Source organism: Clupea harengus, chromosome 24 (genome assembly GCF_900700415.2).
Source record: "Clupea harengus chromosome 24, Ch_v2.0.2, whole genome shotgun sequence".
Classification (NCBI taxonomy): domain Eukaryota; kingdom Metazoa; phylum Chordata; class Actinopteri; order Clupeiformes; family Clupeidae; genus Clupea; species Clupea harengus.
Genome location: NC_045175.1, coordinates 14,434,069 through 14,456,568, shown reverse-complemented (window position 1 = coordinate 14,456,568; position 22,500 = coordinate 14,434,069).

Sequence of the window (22,500 nt, the reverse complement as noted above, 5' to 3'; positions counted from 1 at the left end):
TGTTTCTCTCAGTCACCTTGTTGTACTCTCTCACCACAGTGTACTGTTGTACATGTCACACACACACGCAAAGACACACACACACACACACACACACACACACACACACACACACACACACACATAACTAAACACACACTACACATAACTTTCGCCCGGTCACCTTCTTGTACTCTCTCCCCACGGTGTACTGTCATACTTCAATCATTTCACATTTAGATACACAAATTATTTAATTTTATTTCTCAGTCCAGGTTGCATGAAGAGTCACTAGATGAAATTGTCTGGGCCTCACACACAAACACACACACCTGCACACACAAGAGAAACATATGCCAAAACTCACCTACTGGACTCACAAACACACACCTGCACACACACGAGACACATATGCCAATACTCACATAGTGGACACGCAAACAAACACCTGCACCCACACGAGACACATATGCCAATACTCACATAGTGGACACGCAAACAAACACCTGCACACACACGAGATACATATGCCAATACTCACATACTGGACTCACAAACACAAATACGGTTGATATATCTAACTGTACTGACTGTGTGCCTAGACGTATCTGCAGCTTTAAAGAGCTCTGGCATCATTGCATTTCCCGAGCTGAAGTCGTGTAAGTGACCCTCACTCAGCTACGTATGAACGAGGAGGCATATATGGTTATTAACGTACATACTGTATAAGCTACGTATGAACAAGATGGCATATATGGTTATTAACGTACATAGCCTGTACATACTGTATATGCTACAGTATGAACAAAAAGGCATGTATGGTTATTTACGTACATACTGTATAAGCTACGTATGAACAAGAAGGCATATATGGTTATTTACGTTCATAGCCAATACATACTGTATATGCTACAGTACCTACGTGGCAAATCGTCATTGGCGCATATAGGCTACGATGAATCGTCTGCGCGTTCCTTCCTTGGACAGTTCAGTAATGCGAGCGGCAGCTGGTACATCTGATATGCTCTGAGAAAAGAACGGAACAACCCTGCATGTCCTGTCAGATAACGTGAAGCACCGGCCGCTTTCTACCCGCTGTGTCTGTGTCCGCCTCTACCCTGTACTCTCTGCCTTGCCGTTTGGTGCAAACGATTGAACCGAAAAACCGTTGAATGTAATATTCGCTCCCATGTTTTTGTAGGGAGAGAACATTTTAGATTGATGTTATGATATCCTGAATTTGCACAGCTCTTGATTTTGTGTTCCCTTGTTCTGTTTAGTTTTTTTAGGATAACCTATTCATAAACATGTATGTGTATAGTGTATGAACTATGGACATGTTTTTGTTTGTTGTTTGTTTGTTTGTTCGTTTTCTTTCCTCGGGCCACAAGTGTGTTACTTTATAATGTGATGATAAATATAGCTCCACTTGGGTGTGCATACCACACCTAGCATAGACGACGACTGACCACAGGACTGCTTTGGCTTTGATCTGGCCTGATGAATTCTAGAGACAGTGGTATGTAGATTTGTTACTACCAGGTCATAGTATATTTGGGAAGGGGAAATTAAAGATTTGGTTGTTGTGGATATATGTACAATGTTTGTATAAAGATAATAATAAATAATGAAATGTGGAAGCTTATTTTTCTGTTTGATTTCAATTTTTGCTTGAAATAATGATATGGAAATATGATTTACTTCTGTTGAATAGATAAATAAACTCAAATCAAGATTATGGAGGCCTCATGAAGTTCTGAATTACTGGCTACTAGGACTGAAAAGTTAGTCTACGTTGCCTTAAGGCATGATTGATTCAGGGTGGCCTAGCTTGTTGATTATTATTGGTTAGTTTATTGATAATACCAACCTTATTTTACAATTAGTTTATTCTTATTTCTCTTACATCTGAACAATACATTGATGGAGGTCTGTACAAGCACCATCTGACGTCATTATGGTGAGGTGACAATGGCAGAAGCCCTTAAAGCATCCTGTATGATGTCATTATGGTGAGGTGACAAGCACAATTTCACATCACTTGTTGAAACTTCTCACTCAGATTGTTCTATTTTTGTAGACCATTGTGATTTAAAAAAAAAAATCGAATTTCACATTTACAGCTCAGATGTGCTATTATTTAGTTTTTTAAGTACAGGACGCTTTATTTCAGCTGATAATCACTATGTTGATATTAAAGGGCAGTTGAATAAGCTCCAGCAATATATAGTATATCATAATGCACTGGGCCTCTAAGATGTGACCTTTTTTTCAGGTCAAAGTTAAAAGGGTCAACCGTCAAGTGTGGATGAGGGTTTGTTGATGGACCAGGTTTATGGTAACCATGGCTACAGCTTTTACCCAGATGACCCACAATGTGGAGACAGTGAACACATGCAGCCTTTTTTGGATACAGACTCAGCCTTGGCTGAACTAAATGAACACAGACTAGTGAGAAAAAGCACACAGGGTGGGAGTGTTAGACCAGTGAGAAATAGCACACAGGATGGGTGTGTTAGTTGTTGCCAGGAGCTTATATGTTGTAGTTTTTACATTTAAACTAGTGGGACTCAAAGACTAGGCCACTAGCATTAAACCTGAGGAAAGATACCCCAGGTTACCTGTATCCAGGGCCCCCTGGACCATTTCTGTTCCAGGCCGAGCAACCGGAACATCATCATTAAAGATGTCACCCCTGCCAGTGAAGATGTCTCCCCGTCAGTGAAGCCATTACTCAAGATGTCCCCCCCACAGTGAAGCCATCACTAAAGAAGTCCCTCCTGTCAGTGAAGCCATCACTAAAGATGTCTCCCCGTCAGTGAAGATGTCTCCCCGTCAGTGAAGATGTCTCCCCGTCAGTGAAGCCATCACTAAAGATGTCTCCCCGTCAGTGAAGATGTCTCCCCGTCAGTGAAGCCATCACTAAAGATGTCTCCCCGTCAGTGAAGATGTCTCCCCGTCAGTGAAGCCATCACTAAAGATGTCCCCCCGTCAGTGAAGCCATCACTAAAGATGTCCCCCCACAGTGAAGCCATCACTAAAGATGTCCCCCCCGTCAGTGAAGCCATCACTAAAGATGTCCCCCCCACAGTGAAGCCATCACTAAAGATGTCCCCCCCACAGTGAAGCCATCACTAAAGATGTCCCCCCCGTCAGTGAAGCCATCACTAAAGATGTCCCCCCCACAGTGAAGCCATCACTAAAGATGTCCCCCCTGTCAGTGAAGCCATCACTAAAGATGTCTCCCCGTCAGTGAAGATGTCTCCCCGTCAGTGAAGCCATCACTAAAGATGTCCCCCTCGCCAGTGAAGCCATCACTAAAGATGTCCCCCTCGCCAGTGAAGCCATCACTAAAAATGTCACCTCGAAAGGGAAGGAGTGAATAGGAGAGCACTAAGACGATTGCTTGAGATATGGAAAGCTGATGTTCAGGTCCACCTGTACAAATATTGCTTACACACCGAGCCCCTCTATCCTGTTTACACACCGACCCCCTCTATCCTGTTTACACACCGACCCCCTCTATCCTGTTTACACACCGACCCCCTCTATCCTGTTTACACACCGACCCCCTCTATCCTGTTTACACACCGAGCCCCTCTATCCTGTTTACACACCGACCCCCTCTATCCTGTTTACACACCGAGCCCTCTATCCTGTTTACACACCGAGCCCCTCTATCCTGTTTACACACCGAGCCCCTCTATCCTGGGTTTTATGTGTCTAACCCCCTATTGTCCCTGTGTTAGATCACATGATTGGCTATTTACTCCCTAGAGTCCCTGTGTCAGATCACATGATTGGCTATTTACTCCCTAGAGTCCCTGTGTCAGATCACATGATTGGCTATTTACTCCCTAGAGTCCCTGTGTCAGATCACATGATTACCATCATGTCTCTTTGGTGCCATGTGTTGACATACAACTGACTCCACAGCTACACTTGTCTCCTGTAGGTGGCGCTCTTGTTAAAACTGTATTCATATCTACCTCTCACACGAACAGAAGAGGATATCTATGCATGATTGTCAAACTTTATTCATATCTACCTCTCACACGAACAGAAGAGGATATCTATGCATGATTGTCAAACTTTATTCATATTTACTTCTCACGCAAACAGAAGAGGATATCTATGCATGATTGTCAAATTGTATTCATCTGTACTCCACACACAAACTGAAGATAATATCTCTGCATGAATGTCAAACTTAATTAATCTCTACTTCTCACACAGAAGAGGATATATATGCCATATCAGCCATTTCACCATTTAGAGTTTTGCAGCATGCCTCCTAAGAAATAAAATTAATTGCCAACACATATTGTGATCAATGATTGTTGCAATCCTTGTAATGTTTGTCATTGATGAGGGTATAGTGAGTAATTTTATGATGTTTTGTAGGTAGTGCGAACTAACACCTTTAAATTATGGTTCTCTGTTGGAGGAAAGAAAGTTCTGCCAAGCAGAAATCAATTGAATAATGTAATCCTAGTAAAGAACTTATTAGGAAATCATAATGAAACACAATCAGGCTTGATCCATGGCCGAGCACGGGACAGAGACAGGATGAGATGAGGTATAACACAATCTGATCACTAGGAGGTAGTGACGAGTTGTAGATCTGGAAAGGCACTCACATTAAGTCCTTCTTGGGAAGTCTCTCTACTCGGCAGCCATCTTGGCAACGCCTCCAGGGAGTATGTGTGTGTTCAGGTGTTGATGTTTTAGACAAACAAGATCAGGCTCCTATCTAAATGAATGTGGAGAGACTCATAACTTCACATTTCGGGTTGATTTGCTTACTCTGTGCGTTGAGACTATCGCATAGTAATGGTGGAAATAAACAGAGTGTTCATGAATGTGTTCATGATGTGCTTATGGTAAAGGAGCCCCCATCCCTACTGGGGTATGTCACATGATCTGGACACTACAGGGGTAGTGGAATCTTATAAAACAATTGGGTTCTATTGAATTATTTAGCTGTTTCTGATTGGACGAGAGACGTTCCATGAGTTGGAATATCCCAGGACATCCCAACGACTAAATCACGAATGCATATGGAAGAAAAGGAAAGAGGGGGGGGGATACTTATTTAGTATTTGACCTTTCTAGTTACTGTAGAGAGAGATGAGTGGGAAAGAAAGAGTTAAACATTCATGACAAGATCATATTTTGCCCTTGACACACCTTAAACTCTGAACCAGTCCAGCCAGTTCTCTACAAGGAGTGTCTGAGCTTCAAGGAACTGGATTCCAGTTAAACAAGCGAACGGCACCTCAAACATACTCTTACTCTACTCATACAAGTTAAATTCACTAAATACAACTGGAAGCGCCTGAGATTCAAAGGAAATGGATTCCACTACATTAAAACAGATGGGTGAAATTTAAAACACACTGTAAGTACCTTTATCCTTTATCAATGTGTGTGTATATTGTTACGGCTGGCTCGTGGGCAACATAAAAGAAGGGAGACAGACGTCAAAGCTATATTTCTAAATGATGTTGGTATGTATTAAATCCCTACAAAAATATAAAGAAAAGGAAGACATGTCTAGGGGGTTGATGTCTGTATGGATAGGTGTTAGTGTTGTGAGGGTGGACAGGAATGGATTCTAAGTGTGTGTGCATCAATAAGAGGAAAATATAAAATGAGGTGAGCAGAGAGAGAGAGCCACAAGTGTGCACAGGTGTGTTCATCTCCCACCCGTCCCCAGGTGTGGGTAATCAGTCAATCAGTCAATCATCCTCCCCACTGCTGCCTGCAGGCTACCCAGTCTGTAACACGTATATTCAGTATGTTTATTGTTTTCCTTGCCTTTTGTGTTTACTTGAACTGAAAATGGAGGAAATAATAGTTACCTGGTGCTACACATTCACCACTCTTTCATTTGGAGTGAAATCAGATTATAGAGTTTGAGGAAAACACATTTTGATATGTTGAATCAGGGGCGTTTCTAGCTGTTGAAAAGATCAGGGGCTAAGTCAAGTTTGTCTGGGGCTTGTCATTTATTTTAAAAATGTTTGAAGGGAGCTTAGCATTGGTGGGTTTGGGATGCATATCTACCTAGATATTAAGATTACATGCGTGACAAAAAAAGATTTTTTTTAAACACGCATGTGTTTACTTTTTTATATGTATATCGCCTTGTATGTGTTTTGTTCGTCAAATTTTCTTTGGCAATACTGATTTTTGTGGTCATGTCAATAAAGCAAGTCTATTTGAACTTAATTGAACTGAGAGAGAGAGAGAGAAACCCTCACATGACAAACTTGGCCGTCAATTCACCGTAGGCTAATTATCGGTGTAAGGGCTGTCCAGCTTGGGCTGCTATATAGTCACGTCAGTAAATGTTTTTTTCCCCCTGTCATCAGCATAATTTGATACATTGGCACATGCCCCATGAAGGCTACATACACTCACTCAGTGATTTACCTTGAGTTTTCTTCTTGAAATAGCCAAGAAAGCTAGATTGCTAGTGTGTGTCTGTTTTGTTTATCTCTTCTTGTGGTGTGTGTCTGTTACTGTGTGTGTCTGTACTTAAATATTCACATATTCAGGATTTAATTAAAATCTGTGCCACCACAGTATGTACAGAATGCATATCTGTCAGGCAAGGCAAGTTTATTTCTAAAGCACATTTCATACACAGAAGCAAATCAATGTGTTTGCCATGAATAAGAGTCAAAGGGACATTCAAACTAGAGAGAAATATAAGTGGAGGGATACAAATATATTTAAAAGAGCATAATTTCATAAACAGACAAAGTACATTATAATGTAGTGCGCATTTGATCAGTAAACAAAAAGCATCTGAGAATGGTTGGGGCTTCAATCTAGATTTGACACTGGCTACAGTAAAGATGGGAAGAAAGAGTTAAACATTCATGAGTTGTTTTTTTTTTGCCCTCAATGAAATTAACACATCTAACTGCTGTGACTGAACAAGTCAGGCCAGTTCTCTTTCCAGAGCACCTGAGTTTCAGGGAAATGCATTCCAGAACAAACTAAAATCTCAAAACAAACTGTAATTCTTTTTACTAAATATAAATATGATTTGCAAATGTGCAATATACATTTTATTTTGAGGAGAGTAAAATATATGTCTATGGTATTGCTAAATTTGTATTTAATTATCCACCCAAAAAAACATAACATAACAGCTTTACCAAGGCTAATGTCCATCTTTAAGTGTTGTATTAAAAAGGACATACTTATATTTTGATATCTTGTTTACTCAAACCTTCACTTGACATTAGTATGATGTAGGTGATTAATTGGTCTCTTTATGTGACACATTCAGTCAGTGTGTGTCTCTGTGTGTTTATCTCCTCCCATGGTGTGTGTGTGTGTTGTGTACAGAAGTGAAAGACAGAGAGGGGATAGGGGAGGGGGGTTGTTGGGGGCCACCCTGCATAACAATATTTTTCAAATGTAAATTTAAATTCAGCATTTTTGTTGTGTCCTTCCATAAGATTAAAAAAGGATGGACAGGTCTGATTAACAGGTCATTTGTATACAGCAGTCGTTCTCAAAGTGTGGTCCGCGGACCACTGGTGGTCCGCAAGTGCCCCGTAGTGGTCCGCGACGGCCACAAGTAAATTATTGCGACATTTCTAACATACAACTCAGAACGAAGAGAACACAGTCAGTAGAAGCCTATCTATTAAAGAGTAGCCTAATCTATTAAGCAGGTCATGGATCGGTGGCTTAAGACAGGGACAATGAAAAGAAAATTAAATGAGAATGCCTCTGACACAGACAAGGAGAAGGGTCACTCCTGCCGCGGAGCTGCATTTCAAACAGCATTTTTTTCTCCCGCTGCGGAGACAGCAAGATGATAACTTTATTCTGTGTTGTGTGACATTGGATAATGACAACTCATAATTATGAAAAGTTGACTACTAGGATGGCTATATTAATGCCAGTCGGCTAGCCTACGGTTGGTAGTGAATTACTGCGGTCGCGTGGTCGGTATGCGCATCGTTGTGTTTATTGGTGTTTAGTGATACATTGGCGTGTCTGAGTGTGTGATGGGAGTATGAGGCTGTGAGCGAACTATAGTTTGTAACTTAACCAAGTCACGCATGGAGCAGGGTTCCAGATGCTTTCCCTTGCGCATTGTCATATCTATAACTAGCCTACCGATAAAAAAGGAGTGCCCACCCGCGAAAATCACGTGCCGCTAACAATTGTCTGGTGCCAGGTCTGGGTAGGAAGCCTGTTGTTCCGGGGATATACTATTTAGTTAGATGGTCCGAGAGTTTTTTTTTATTGGCTAAGTGGTCCTTGGCCTGAAAAAGTTTGAGAAACACTGGTATACAGCATAGAATAGCCAACTAGATGACTGGTCCCACATTATGATTCTAAACATGGCACACACACACACACACACACACACACACACACACACACACACACACACACACACACACATATATATATATATATATATATATATATATATATATATATATACAGTATATGCACACCCAATTCTGTTTATATGGGCGTCCAATACATACATCAATTCATTATGAGTCTTCTGTGAAGGTATTTTTATTGGATGAAACATCAGGAACCTACAGTGATTCTCTTACTCTACTGAGTGTCTGAGCTTCAAGGAACTGGATTTCAGTAAAACAAGCGACTGGCACCTCAAACATACTCTTACTCTACTCATACAAGTTAAATTCTCTACATACAACTGGAAGCGCCTGAGATTCAAAGGAAATGGATTCCACTACATTAAAACAGATGTGTGAAATTTAAAACACAATGTAAGTACCTTTATTCAATTTGTGTGTATATTGTTATGGCCGGCTCGTGGGCAACTGAGTGAGAGAGAGAGAAACCCTCACATGACAAACGTGGCCGTCACCGTAGGCTAATTATTGGTGTAAGGGCTATCTAGCTTGGGCTGCTATATAATCACGTCAGTTTTTTTTCTGGCATCAGCATAATTTGATTCATTGGTACATGTTCAATCAATGCAACATACCCTCATTCAGTGATTTACCTTGAGTTTTCTTCTTTAAATAGCCAAGAAGGCTAGATTCCTAGTTTGTGTATTTCTGTTTATCTTCTCTTATTGTGTGTGTGTGTGTCTGTTGGGTTTATCTCCCCCTATGGTGTGTGTGTGTCTGTTTTGTTTATCTCTTCCTGTGGTGTGTGTGAGTGTCTGTTATGTTCAGAACATTTGAGGTCTGGGAAGTGAGACCCTATGTTCACAACTTCACTCTTTTTGTAGATGTGTCCTTTTAATATCATATCATGTGTATTAGTTTAAATTGTGTCACAGACTTGATGACTGTAAATGCACTAATGAATCCTGTGAGATTGTGGCCTGTGTTTGGCAGTCAGTAAACTCCCTAACAGAGCTGGACCTGCGTCACAATGATACTGGAGATTCAGCTTCTCTCAAGTCTAGTCACTGCAAACCGCAGGCATTAAGGCTGGCGTCACACCTCATCTTACTATACTGAAATTCCTGTTTGGGAATTGAATATTTTACATCGTAACTATGTGCTTAAATATTCACATATTCAGTATTTAATTAAAATCCTGAGATCCCCATATCTGCCTCCATAGTATGTACAGCAGGGACGTGCACAGGAGGGGGCTAACAAAAATTAACATGTTGCCCTTTTTTTCCAGGGCAGAGCAAAGGCCCTTAAAAATTCCCTGTACAGAATGCATATAGGTCAGGCAAGGCAAGGCAAGTTTATTTCTATCATATACCGAGGTAATTCTATATGCTCTCCATGAATAAGAGCCAAAGGAACATCCAAAGTAGAGCTAGAGATAAGTGGAGGGATACACATATATTTAAAAGAGCATAATAACACAAACAGACAAACTACATTATAAAGTAGTGCACATTTGATCAGTTAACCAAAAGCATCTGATAATGGTTGGGGCTTCAATCTAGCTTTGAAACTGGCTACAGTAAAGATGGGAAGAAAGAGTTAAACGTTCATGTGTTTTTTTTTTTCCCTCAGACAATGAACACATCTTAAACTGCTGTGACTGAACAAGTCAGGCCAGTTCTCTTCACAGAGCTCCTGAGCTTCAAGGAAATGCATTCCAGGACAAAATGTAAGTAATTTGACTTAATGGGGTGACAGTGGTACAGGAGGTAGAGAAGTCGTTTAGTAATCAGGAGGTTGCTATCGATTTCGATTCCCTGTCGGAGCGTCCTTGAGCAAGACACTGAACCCCTAGTTGCTCCTGATGTGCAGTGTGCCATCAGTGTAAAATGTGTATACATCCTTGAAAGTCGCTTTGGACAAAAGGGTCTGCTAAATGTAAATATGAATATGATTTACAAATGTGCAACATACATTTTATTTTGAAGAGAGTAAGATGTATCTCTATGGTAATGCTGTATTTGTATTTAATTGACTACCAAAAAACAACAATAAGGAAAGCACTGGCATGGTATTATAACAGCCTTACCAAGGCTAATATCTGTCTTTAAGTGCTTCATTAAAAAGGACACACTGATATTTTAATATCTTGTTTACTCAAACCTTTACTTGACATTGGTATGATGTAGGTGATTAATTGGTCTCGGTCTGTGACACATTTAGTCATTCTGCCACTTTGTGCTGATGTACTTTGTTTATCTCCTCCTATGGTGTGTGTGTGTGTGTGTTGTGTTTACCTCCTCCTATGGTGTGTGTGTGTGTGTGTGTGTGTGTGTGTGTGTGTGTGTGTATGTCTGTTGTGTGTATCTCCTCTTATGGTGTGTGTGTGTGTGTGTGTTGTGTTTACCTCCTCCTATGGTGTGTGTGTGTGTGTGTGTGTATGTGTGTGTGTGTGTTGTGTTTACCTCCTCCTATGGTGTGTGTGTCTGTCTGTTGTGGGAACAAGATATTGTTATATGTTGCTGCATGCCTGAAATAGCTTATAAAACAAAACAAAAAATGGAAAAAATGAAACTGCTAATTTGTCAAGGCAGACCATACATTATGCAAATAGTAATAGATTAAAACATTACCGGTATTCCCTTTCATCAGCCTATTGATTCCATAATGCAAAGGGTCAAATGTCTATTTCCCTATAGATATTGCTATTTAATTTTCTTTTTACAACTCGTTAGAAACTTTAGAATTCAGTATTTGGAAGTATCTGAGTCCAATAATTGATCAGCTACAGACAAGTAAGGAGGTACTCGTGATATCAAAGGTGCCAGTTATCGCTTATTTTAGAAGGGAGGGGACATTATGAACGATGCCCGGAGCAGGGTTTTGAAACAACTGCTTTTTAAACCTTCAACCCCCGTCTTCACAACTGGTTTGACCCATTTATGAAACGTTAGAGAAATTCCACTCTTTCTAAGTAAAGATGAGAAGAAAGAGTTAAACATTCATGAGTTGTTTTTTTCCCCTCAGTGAAATGAACACATCTTAAAAGATATATGTCTATGGTAATGCTATATTTTTATTTAATTGTTAATTGACATTGGTATGATGTAGGTGATTAATTGGTCTCAGTGTGGCACATTTAGTCATTTTGCCACTTTGTGCTGATGTACTTTGTTTACCTCCTCCTATGGTGTGGGTGTGTGTGTGTGTGTGTGGTGTTTATCTAGGTCATTTATATACAGCATAGAATAGACAAGTAGATGACTACTCCCACATTATGATACTAAATATAGCACACACTCAATGGAATGCAGGACATATCTTCAGAATTAAAGCTGCACCTTTGTCCTTTTCCTTTGCCCTCAGGAGAGAGAGGAGGCTGTAGATCACACTAACACACTTAGGGTGTAGTAGATTGATAAAAGACTGAAACATGAACATGTCTGTGCACATTTATTTGTATATGTGTTTGTATTGACAGATGTTAGTGAAAATATATACATGCAAAATAAACACAACTGCATTGAAGAAAATAAAGAGGGGAAGAAATACCAAATCAGTTGATTGATTCTATAGAATTTGTCTGTACAATGGAGGAAAGAGTTACATATTCACAACGAGATCAGTTGTTTTGCCTTGAAGCTACGAACAAGTTCAACCAGTTCTCTAAAGGGAGGGGCTGAGCTTTAAGGAAATGGATTTCAGAAAAACAAGCCAGTAAAACTCAAAACAGCAAGTTATTTTATTAAATATAAGTTAGGTGCCTATTTTCCAAATGTACTTGGATTCTGATAATACTGTACATGTAATTGGTAGAGTTTTATTCGTTGGACAAAAACAAGCTTATGAGAAGCCACCTTTATGAACAGCATGTTGGATTTAATGTCTAGGCAGACCATACATTATGCAAATAAAAATAGATTAAGAAATGACTGGTATTCCCCATGATTACCGTATTGACTCCATAATGCAAGCCCATTTGTGATTAGAGAAATTGCACTCCTTCACATCTTATTTACCCCTATACTGAAAGACATTAGGCTACTTCAGAGCGGTAAATGGAAGATTGATACGTAGCCATTTGGTAACATATTGGGGCGTGTAGCAGGAGTGCCTGTACTTCCATGTTGTGCCTGTAATGTGACTACTGGGGGCAATCAGAAATTTGGGCTGGGCACCTTTTTTACACAGTGGACTCTGCTACAGTGTAGACCTGAAATGTCTATTCTAATACATTACCATTCTACATACGTACAGTACTCACAATTATTCACAATTATTTGCAGTTATGACAAATAGGCTTATATTGAAATAGAGAAGCTGAGACTTTGGGGGTTGTATTTTACTTATGCTTGCCTACAGAGTGCTTGATGGTTCTGCTCCCACCTACCTAAATGCTCTTGTAAGGGCAAATGTTACACCCAGGATGCTGCGCTCTTCTAGTGAGCGTCGTTTGGCCCTGCCGTCTGTGCAAGTACGGCAGTCCAGACTATTCTCATTTGTAGTTCCACGTTGGTGGAATGAACTACCTAGTACTACCAGAGCAGGGGGGTCCCTCTCTACCTTTAAGAAGCTCCTGAAGACCCAACTCTTCAGAGATCACTTCCCGTCATAACTGGCACTTCAACAAGTGCTTAACTTGTAATTACAGCAATTACATTTCTGCACTTCTTTTTCTTTCTATTTCATTTTTTTTATATATTTCTTATGTAAAGTAGTATTTATTGTTACACCAGGTTCTATTGCTCGTAGCTTGACTATTCTCTCCCTTGTACGTCGCTTCGGACAAAAGCATCTGCTAAATGACTAAATGTAAATGTATTTTCGAACTGAACATTATGTTTTCCTCTTCTCCTTCTAAAGAGAAAAGTCTTGAATATTTACCCACTCTTCCTGGCAGATTACTTTGATACGTTTAGTGTCTTGTAGGGCATTACATCTGTGTAATATTTACCCACAGATTTTCAATCCTGTTTAAGATTTGGGACTGCAGGGCATCCAAAAGCTAATGTTTGCTCTTGATGTAGTACCTTATGGTGTAATGTGAGGTTTGCTTGAACCATTGTTCTGTAGGAAATGTCTTGTAGGCTTCAGTTTTTTGACTGACTTCATGTAATTGTGTCCCCTACGTTTTGCTGATATTTAGTGGACTACATTCTTGCTTTTATTCATGCAGTGTCTCCTGTGCCACTGGCTGATGGAAAAACCCAAAACAGAATATATTCACCTACATGTTGCCACCCACAGTTGTCAGGGAGTTCTTTTCATCAAATACTGCCTTTTTACTCCAGGCACCCCTTTGGTGATTATGGCCAAACAACACAATGTTAACCCTGATCGAGGCCTCACTAGATGTACATTAAGGAATAGTTTTATCATGCTACAAAATTCCCACAGCAGTTGCTTTAGGCTGCAGATGATCATTTGATTAATTAAGTAATTATATAGACTACAAATATTTAAGATGCAAATTAGCTAGAGAGCACCATATTCATCAGGATTAATCGGGATTTGGGGTATTCCGTTGGAGAAGGCAAATGGAAACATGGGAAAATCCTCTCTCTGTGTGAGTGGGTTATTAGGGTGGATCTGTTACTGTCACTGTCATTATGGTGTGTGTATGTCTGTTGTGTTTATCTCCTCCTATGGTTTGTGTATGTGTGTGTGTGTGTGTGTGTGTGTCTGTTGTGTTTATCTCCTCCTATGGTTTGTGTATGTGTGTGTGTGTGTGTGTGTTGTGTGTATCTCCTCCTATGGTGTGTGTGTGTGTGTGTGTCTCTGTTGTGTTTATATCCTCCTATGGTGTGTGTGTCTGTTGTGTTCAGAACATGAGATAAAAAAAATTATGGACAGATCTGATTCACAAGTAATTTTCATACAACATAGAATAGATAAAATGATGACTCGTCCCATAGTATGATACTAAATATGGCACTCTCTCTCATAGACACTCACACACACACACATACATGCACACACAATTATGTTTATACAGGTCTACAATACATACATGAAGGTATGTTTATTGGATGAAACATTGGGAACCTACATTGATTCTACTTGAATTGGTAGAGAGGGAGAGAATGAGTTCATCTTTCGTAACAGGAAGAATATTTTCTATGACACATTCAGGATAGCGTCATCTCAGGTGAACTTGTCCAGGCAGTTAGGCAAGGGAGTGCCCAAAGTTATGGGCAATGGAATACAGGACATTTCTTCAGCATTAAAGCTGCACATTTGTCCTTTTCCTTTGTCCTAAAGTGACTCTCCCACTGGCTGCTAGGATGTGTGTCTCTCAGGAGAGAGAGGAGGATGAAGGTCACACTAACATACTCAGGGTCTAGTTGATTGATTAAAGACTGAAACATGCACATATATATATTTTGACAAACATCTTTCAATAAAAACATATATACAAATAAAGTGCACACACATGCAAAATAAACACAACTGCATTGAAGGAAATAAAGAGGGGAATAAATACCAAATCAGTTTTATCTTCCTTGATTCTATAGAATGTGTCTGTACAATGGAGAGAGATAAGTTGGGAGGAAAGAGTTACATATTCACAACGAGATCTGTTGTTTTGCCTTGATACTAGGAACAAGTCCAACCAGTTCTCTAAAGGGAACGGCTGAGCTTCAAGGAAATGGATTTCAGAAAAATAAGCCAGTAAAACTCTGCAAACAAACTGTAAGTTATTTTATTAAATATAAGTTATATGTCTATTTTCCAAATTTACTTGGATTTTGGTAATACTGCACATGTGATTGGTAGAGTTGGAGAAAAACAAGTTTGTTAGAAGCCACCTTTTGAAGGACTTTTTCAATCTAAAACTCATGTTTAATCATCTGTGTGTATCTACTTCATGTTGTTCTAGCACACAGAATTAAAAGACATGTTTGAAAACCAAAGCAACAGCGACACCTCCTGGCCATTTAACATTAAAGTCCAACAAGCAGGTTATGAAACCTTGTCAGTATTGCATACTGAACAAATGTTGAAGCTTAAGATATTGTTATACGTTGCTGCATGTCTGAAGCAGCTTATAAAAATAAAAACAACGGGAAAAAAAGAAACTGCTAATGGTACTATATTAATAAACTATTATTATATGTATTCCCTGTGATCAGCCTATTGATTCCATAATGCAAAGGGTCTCATGCGTGGGCTATTTCCCTATAGATATTGCTATTTAATTCTGTCTTTACAACGTGTCAGAAACTTTATAATTCAGCATTTGGAATAATATGAACAGCTTTGGAGATGTACTTACAGCAGATAACACACCCAATAGTATCTAGGCTACAGACAAGGAAGGAGGCACTCGTTATATCAAAAGCGCCAGGTATCGCTTATTTTTCAAGGGAGGGAACATGGAACTGAACCCCACCCAGAAGCAGTGTTTTAAAGCTTCTGTGTTTCAAACATTCGACACCCCGTCAAAACGGCTGTTTCGAGCTTCCCACCATGGGAAATTGCACTCCTTCTCACTTTAAACCTATCTTAATTACCACTATTCTGAAAGACATTAGGCTACTTCAAATAGGACAACTGCATATAATAACACCTTTTCAACTATAGCCTAGACACAGCAGTTTAATTTATTTATATTTTATTGTATTGTTGTTGTCCAACCAATCTGTCCATAATTGCAGTAGGAATGCAATGACAAAATATAAATTATCCAAATAATAAAGAAACATGTCAACTTAATTATCTAAAAGCATTACATGTACTCTACTTAATAATAGTAGATTAACGAGTGCATCCACTGATTAGGTTTTTGTGCTTTGTGAACTGTTTAAATTGGTTGGTGAAGTCACCAATTCAGATATGGAAATTGAACATGAATTTACCAACATATCTGCCCAGGTCACAAAGCAGTCTACCTCTGTGTTGCCATGCCCAAGCTGGGCTGTGCAGAATAAGGTCATCGTAGTCTGTCATAACAACCTTGTTTTATGCCAGTATAACTTCATGTGTGTATTATCAAGAGATAATGTAGTCAAAGTATGGGGATACTTACCTGTTGCTCTGAGTATGAAGTATTAAGCCTTTTCCAATCCATTGATTTATATGTTTTAAACTAGCCAAAACACACTCTAGTAGAGCAAAATATATGTGTGGATTATACAGGGCTATAATGTCATTGCAGTTTTAGAACTAATTCTGTATTCATTTGTTTCTGCAGTTCTGGCCTAGTTAGACAACTGACATGAATAAAAACAGTAAGACACTCAGACCAGAGTCTGCACTACACAGCTGTGTGATCATGAAGAATGACCAGGACATGGATGATCCTGGAAACATGAGCAGCACATCAACACAGACTAATGCAGGGTGAGTACAGAAAACATGAATTCACTCACTCAAACACAAATTTGCTCATATACACACTCATCCATGTACCACCACCCCCTAACCCCCCCACCCACACACACACACACTGGGACCAAAACATTATTGAGATGAAATGCTACTATAACTGGCAGTGAAGGAGAATTTTCATCAAAATAAATGTTTTACACTAACTGGCTGGGATTAGAGTGCACTTCAGCAGGTAATCCTCTCTCTGTCACATGCAAGTACTCATACCCTTTCTCAATAACCTAATCTAACCAATATAACAACTGCCCAACCATAGATTCTGTAGTTTTAGTTCAGGTGAATTTACGACCCCAAGTAGTCTGCAAGCACCTCAGCCACAACCACTGGTTCGCTTTTTCAGCATCCTCAGAAAACTCCTGTAATACTCCTTTGTGTGACCATCCTTGAAAATCAAAAATGGAACGGAAGTGTTGTGGTTGATGTTGCTACAAAGGGTCTAACACCTATATCCACTGGTGTCGCTCCCTTGCTTGAGCTATGAGTTTCTCATACTTTAACTTCTTCCTTTCAAATACTTCCTCAATCGTATCTTCAAAGGGAAACTTTAACTCAATAAAGTAAACAATACGCTCACACTCAAGACCATATTTTTAACACTACTGAGTCCGAGCCTGTTTTTCACTCTCTTAGGTAGTCTGCCATTCCTTGATATTTTTGTTTATTTCACCTAACTAAAAACATTGAGGCAAAAGTGGCATGTATGATTATATTCTAGAATACCTCAGCAATAATAACTCTCTACTCTCTCCTTCTCTCCATGCTGGACTATATAGTAGGGCTCAAATTATAATCATTTATTTGGTAAATATGGAAATCACAATTATTTTACACGATCAGTCATTCAGTGCTTTCCTTAGGATTGTTTTCAGCTGGTGTGATGATGTGGACCCTCAGTGATCTTATTTCACAGAATATGAAAGTGCTGCACTGGATTTATACTCAGAGGGCATCATTGCGAAATGCAATGCGGCAAATAATCGTTTCATCTTGATTATGTTGTTTTCATAATCGTTGGAAGTCATATTAGTAATATACATTTGATTAAACGCCCAGCCCTGGTCTCAGTACAATACACTGTGAAACTTGAAGTTGTCTTCCATCATCAGCCAGCAATGTCCAATCCCATGCTTTGCCTCATTTGCCAGTACTGTTTGTATGTGTCTGTTGTCCACTTTTTTGCCCCTCTTACTCTTATCTCACTAGTCCACACATCAGAATGCTTGATTTAGAGAGCTGGTAGTAAGCATATTTGGCTTGGTAGCTGGCCGTGGGTCTGAGATGCCTATAGATATGATGTCCGCTGGAATTTATTGCTATGTTTTTGCACAAAAAAAAAAAGTGAACCTTTTCTTCTTCTAAACTTATGGTATGATAAGTTGCAATTCCCACCCCTACCACACACACACACACACACACACACACACACACACACACACACACACACACACACACACACACACACACACACACATGTACAGTCACACTCTCACACACACACACACACACACACACACACACACACACACACACACACACACACACACACATGTACAGGCACACTCACACACACACACACACACACACACACACACACACACACACACACACACACACTCACACACACACACACACACACACACACACACACACACACACACACACACACACACACACACACACACACATGTACAGTCACACTCTCTCACACACACACACACACACACACACACACACACACATGTACAGGCACACTCACACACACACACACACACACACACACACACACACTCACACACACACACACTCACTCACACACACACACACACACACACACACACATACACATACAGTGGAATGGAATGTCTTTGTGGCCCTCTACCCCCTACAGGTTTTCTTGACACATCATGACCCAAATGGATCACTGAATTACCATTCCCTTATCATATGAATAGTTGTCATTTGCTAATGGGCGGGTCGAAACCTCACTCAGAGCCTGAAATGTGCAAAGGATTAGTTGTATTCTCCTTACAAAGTTATTATTTATATTTTTGTTTCAAACTGTACATATTGTAAAAGTAAAGGGTTCAATGTTGCTTTGGGTGTTAGTTTTATGTTTGTAGGACAAAAACTCGCAGAGATTTTAAAATCTATGAATCAAAATACCACTAACTGCCCCACGGGGCATCTTGGGGCTGGAAGAGGTGAAGGCTGAAGTCCCGTGAGTGAGTGAGTGAGTGAGTATGTGTGTGTGAGTGAGTGAGTGAGTGAGTGAGTGCCAAATGTGCAAAAGAAGACAACAGAAAAGAGACCTCAATAAAATGTCTTTCACTTAAGCGTATTCTGTAAGTCAGCAGCACAATGTAACCTGTAACAATGTAACTAATGGTGGTCCATTTTATGCATGTCGGAACGACACTCGTGGGTGAGACAGCGGATACAAGTGAATGATAGCTATCAATAGCTGTTGATGGCAAGCTAGCTAGCACTAATGTTAGTAGCTGGTTAGCTAGCTTACCACTGCAGCTCACTAATGTGCAGTAGCTTGGCCTCCTACTTACCGGTAGAAGAAGTGTCCGCTTTGTCCTCCTCAACCGATTCATCAATCACATGATGACTTCTCTTGTGTGCGTGTTGTGTTTATCTCCTCTTATGGTGTGTGTGTGTGTGTGTGTGTGTGTGTGTGTGTGTGTCTGTTGTGTTTATCTCCTCTCATGGTGTGTGTGTGTGTGTGTGTGTGTGTGTGTGTGTGTGTGTGTGCGTTGTGTTGATCTCCTCCTATGGTGTGTGTGTGTGTGTGTGTGTATTTATTTTTCTTTTTTACAACTTGTCATAAACTTTCCAATTCAGCATTTGGAATGATATGAACAGTGTTGTGGCAAAACTCAGGTTTTTCCTATAACCCTACTGATGTTATCACCTGGAGAGTGCGGTTGCAGATCTGTCTGTTTCGCAGCCAGTTCCCTTGAATAAATCAAAAAAGTTGTGTTCCCGTTGTGTTTTCCGAACTATTTATTGCAACAAAAACAAAACATGAAACATAAATCCATTCAGTCTGACCTAGGGTTAGGCCAAGGCTTCCAGTTGAGTAGGACGTAGGCCGTGGCTGACTTTGACCGAACTGGCTGAGGTCAAAAACGGTGTGGCTCGATCACCCGCCTTATACTAAAAACTAACATGCTCAAATCAGACCAATTCATAGGCCAGCACCCACCCTCACCACCTGTAGAGGGTGCACACTTGCCAAACTCAAATACAAAAAATAAATAGATTATGACATTTTTTTTTAACTTAAATGCTGCTCCTAACAATAGCTTTGGATATTTACTGACAACACAGATAACGAATCCAATAACTTGTCAGCTACAGACAAGGAAGGTATGTGATATCAAAAGCGCCAGGGACATCACGCTTCATGTGGAAATTAATGACGTCCCAAAGCAGTGTTTTGAAACGTCTGCGTTTTAAACATTCAACACCCCGTCAAAACTACAGTTTCGAGCTTCCCATTACTGCCCATTTGTAAGACAGGGAAATTGCACTCCTTCTCACTTAGACCTTTTTAAATTACCACTATACTGAAAGACATTAGGCTACTTCAGAGCGGTAAAAGGAAGAATGATGCATTGATCAGTGGTCTAAACCGTGAGACGTATGTTGAAGAATACACAAACAAATATTTTTGCGCATTAAGGCTCCAATGAATAGCAGGCTACTGGATTATTTTGTTCACCGTCTGTGTGGTTTGTTACGATTGTTACCACTACAAGCAAATTCCCCACACAAATAAAACCTTTCAAAACATGTACGTGTATCCCTGAATTCTCCATAGTGAAGAGTGGAAAACAAAACAGTGAAAAATAATAAATAAATAAAAAGAGCCAGGAAAAACTTGCACAATGTGCAAAGCTAACTAAACTTCATCAGTCATTTGTTTTGAAGGCAAGAAAACAAGGGTGGAACAATTCCCTGTGAAAGCATTTACTTTAGTAAAAGAAAACATTGCATTTTTCCACCACAAGGTGGCGATAACCGAACATTGTATGCAGAGCTACCCAGGGCTATGTAAGAATCCTGACTAGGCTATCAATTTTTCTGGGTCACTGACCGTCATAGTAAAAGAAACATTAAACAATATCAATACTATTGGATTCCCAAATTCTTCTGATTCATAGAACACCCACAGCAACAAAAAGATAGGCATTGAGGTACCAAGATTATTTTCCGTTTTATCACATTTTAAATTGTAATGCAGGTTATAAACTCATTGCCAAAAAGAAGAGTAGTCATCATCAGCAATACAAAAACATTAATATTGGGCCAATATTATTTTGAAAAGGGACTATGCACCCCATTAATGCAAACAAAAAATGTACGGCAAATGTAGTGGCTGTTTCTACAAAGCTAGGCTAACCCATGGCTAAAGACTTTGGCTAATATTAGCAATGGCTAGTTTGTGCTAAAAATTGGCTAATGGCTACATTTGCACACAAACTGCTCAAAGGAAAATTAAGTAATTAAGCACTTGGAACTGAAATTACATTACAGATATTAAGCAATTTAACTAAATCTGCATATGACTAATGTGTCACAAGCATTATAGATACCCTGGACTTAAAAGATAGCTAGCACGAGGGTTAATTCAGCAATTTAGGAGGGAGCCTGACACGCCAAACACTGCCTAGCCTCCTCCACCAATTTCAACCATTGCTTCTCACCGTTAGGCAACACAATGTGAAGACTTTTCCCGGACTTCGTTGCCATCGTAGGGTATACAAAATGAAAAAGTGTAAAATGGGATATGAAACAACGAAAATATTGACTCATATGTAGGTTTTAGTCGAAAAGTATGAACGGTTTCGCGGGAGGCTACGGTCCTTGCAACTACTCCATAAACCCGCCAACCGGATTTATTCGTTTTAAACTAGCTAAAACACCCTCTACTAAATGAGCTAAATATATTTGTGGATTATACAGGGCTATAATGTCATTGCAGTTTTATACTAATTCTGTATTAATTTTTCCAGCTGTTCTGGCTTAGTGAGATTGCAATTGCATGTTCCAGCTTTGACTCGTTGGTCCATTTCCTCACAGTTTTCATCACAGGCTTTGCAGATTTTAGTTTCTGCCTGTAGCTTGGGAGGAGATGAACCAGGCAGTGGTCGGAGAGTCCCAAAGCTGCACGGGAAACAGAGCGGTATGCATTCTTTAGCGTTGTGTAACAATGGTTGAGTGTATTTTTGTCCCTGGTGGGACACTTGATGTGCTGCCTGTATTTTGGCAGTTCGAGATTCGCTTTGTTGAAATCTCCAAGGATAATCAGAATAGAGTCCGGGTATTTTCGCTCTGTGCTGGTTATCTGGTCAGCCAGGTGCCGTAGTGCGTCGCTAACGCAGGCTTGAGGTGGTATGTAGACACTGACCAGAATGAAGGAGGAAAACTCCTGTGGTGAATAAAAAGGCTTGCAGTTGATGGAAAGAGATTCTAGGTGAGGAGTGCATATTTTCCATAGCACTGTGAACTCTGTGCACCAACGTTCGTTGATATAAAAGCAGATTCCTCCTCCCCTCATTTTCCCCGTTAATTCCGTAACGCAGTCCGCACGGTGGAGTTGGAAGCCCGGCAGATGAAGGATGCTGTCAGGGATGGACTCTCCAAGCCAGGTTTCAGTGAAACACAGGGCAGTAGATCCTGATAAATCCCTGTTAATCTTGTTTAGGAGCAGCAGTTAGTCCATTTTGTTGGGCAGAGAGCGGACGTT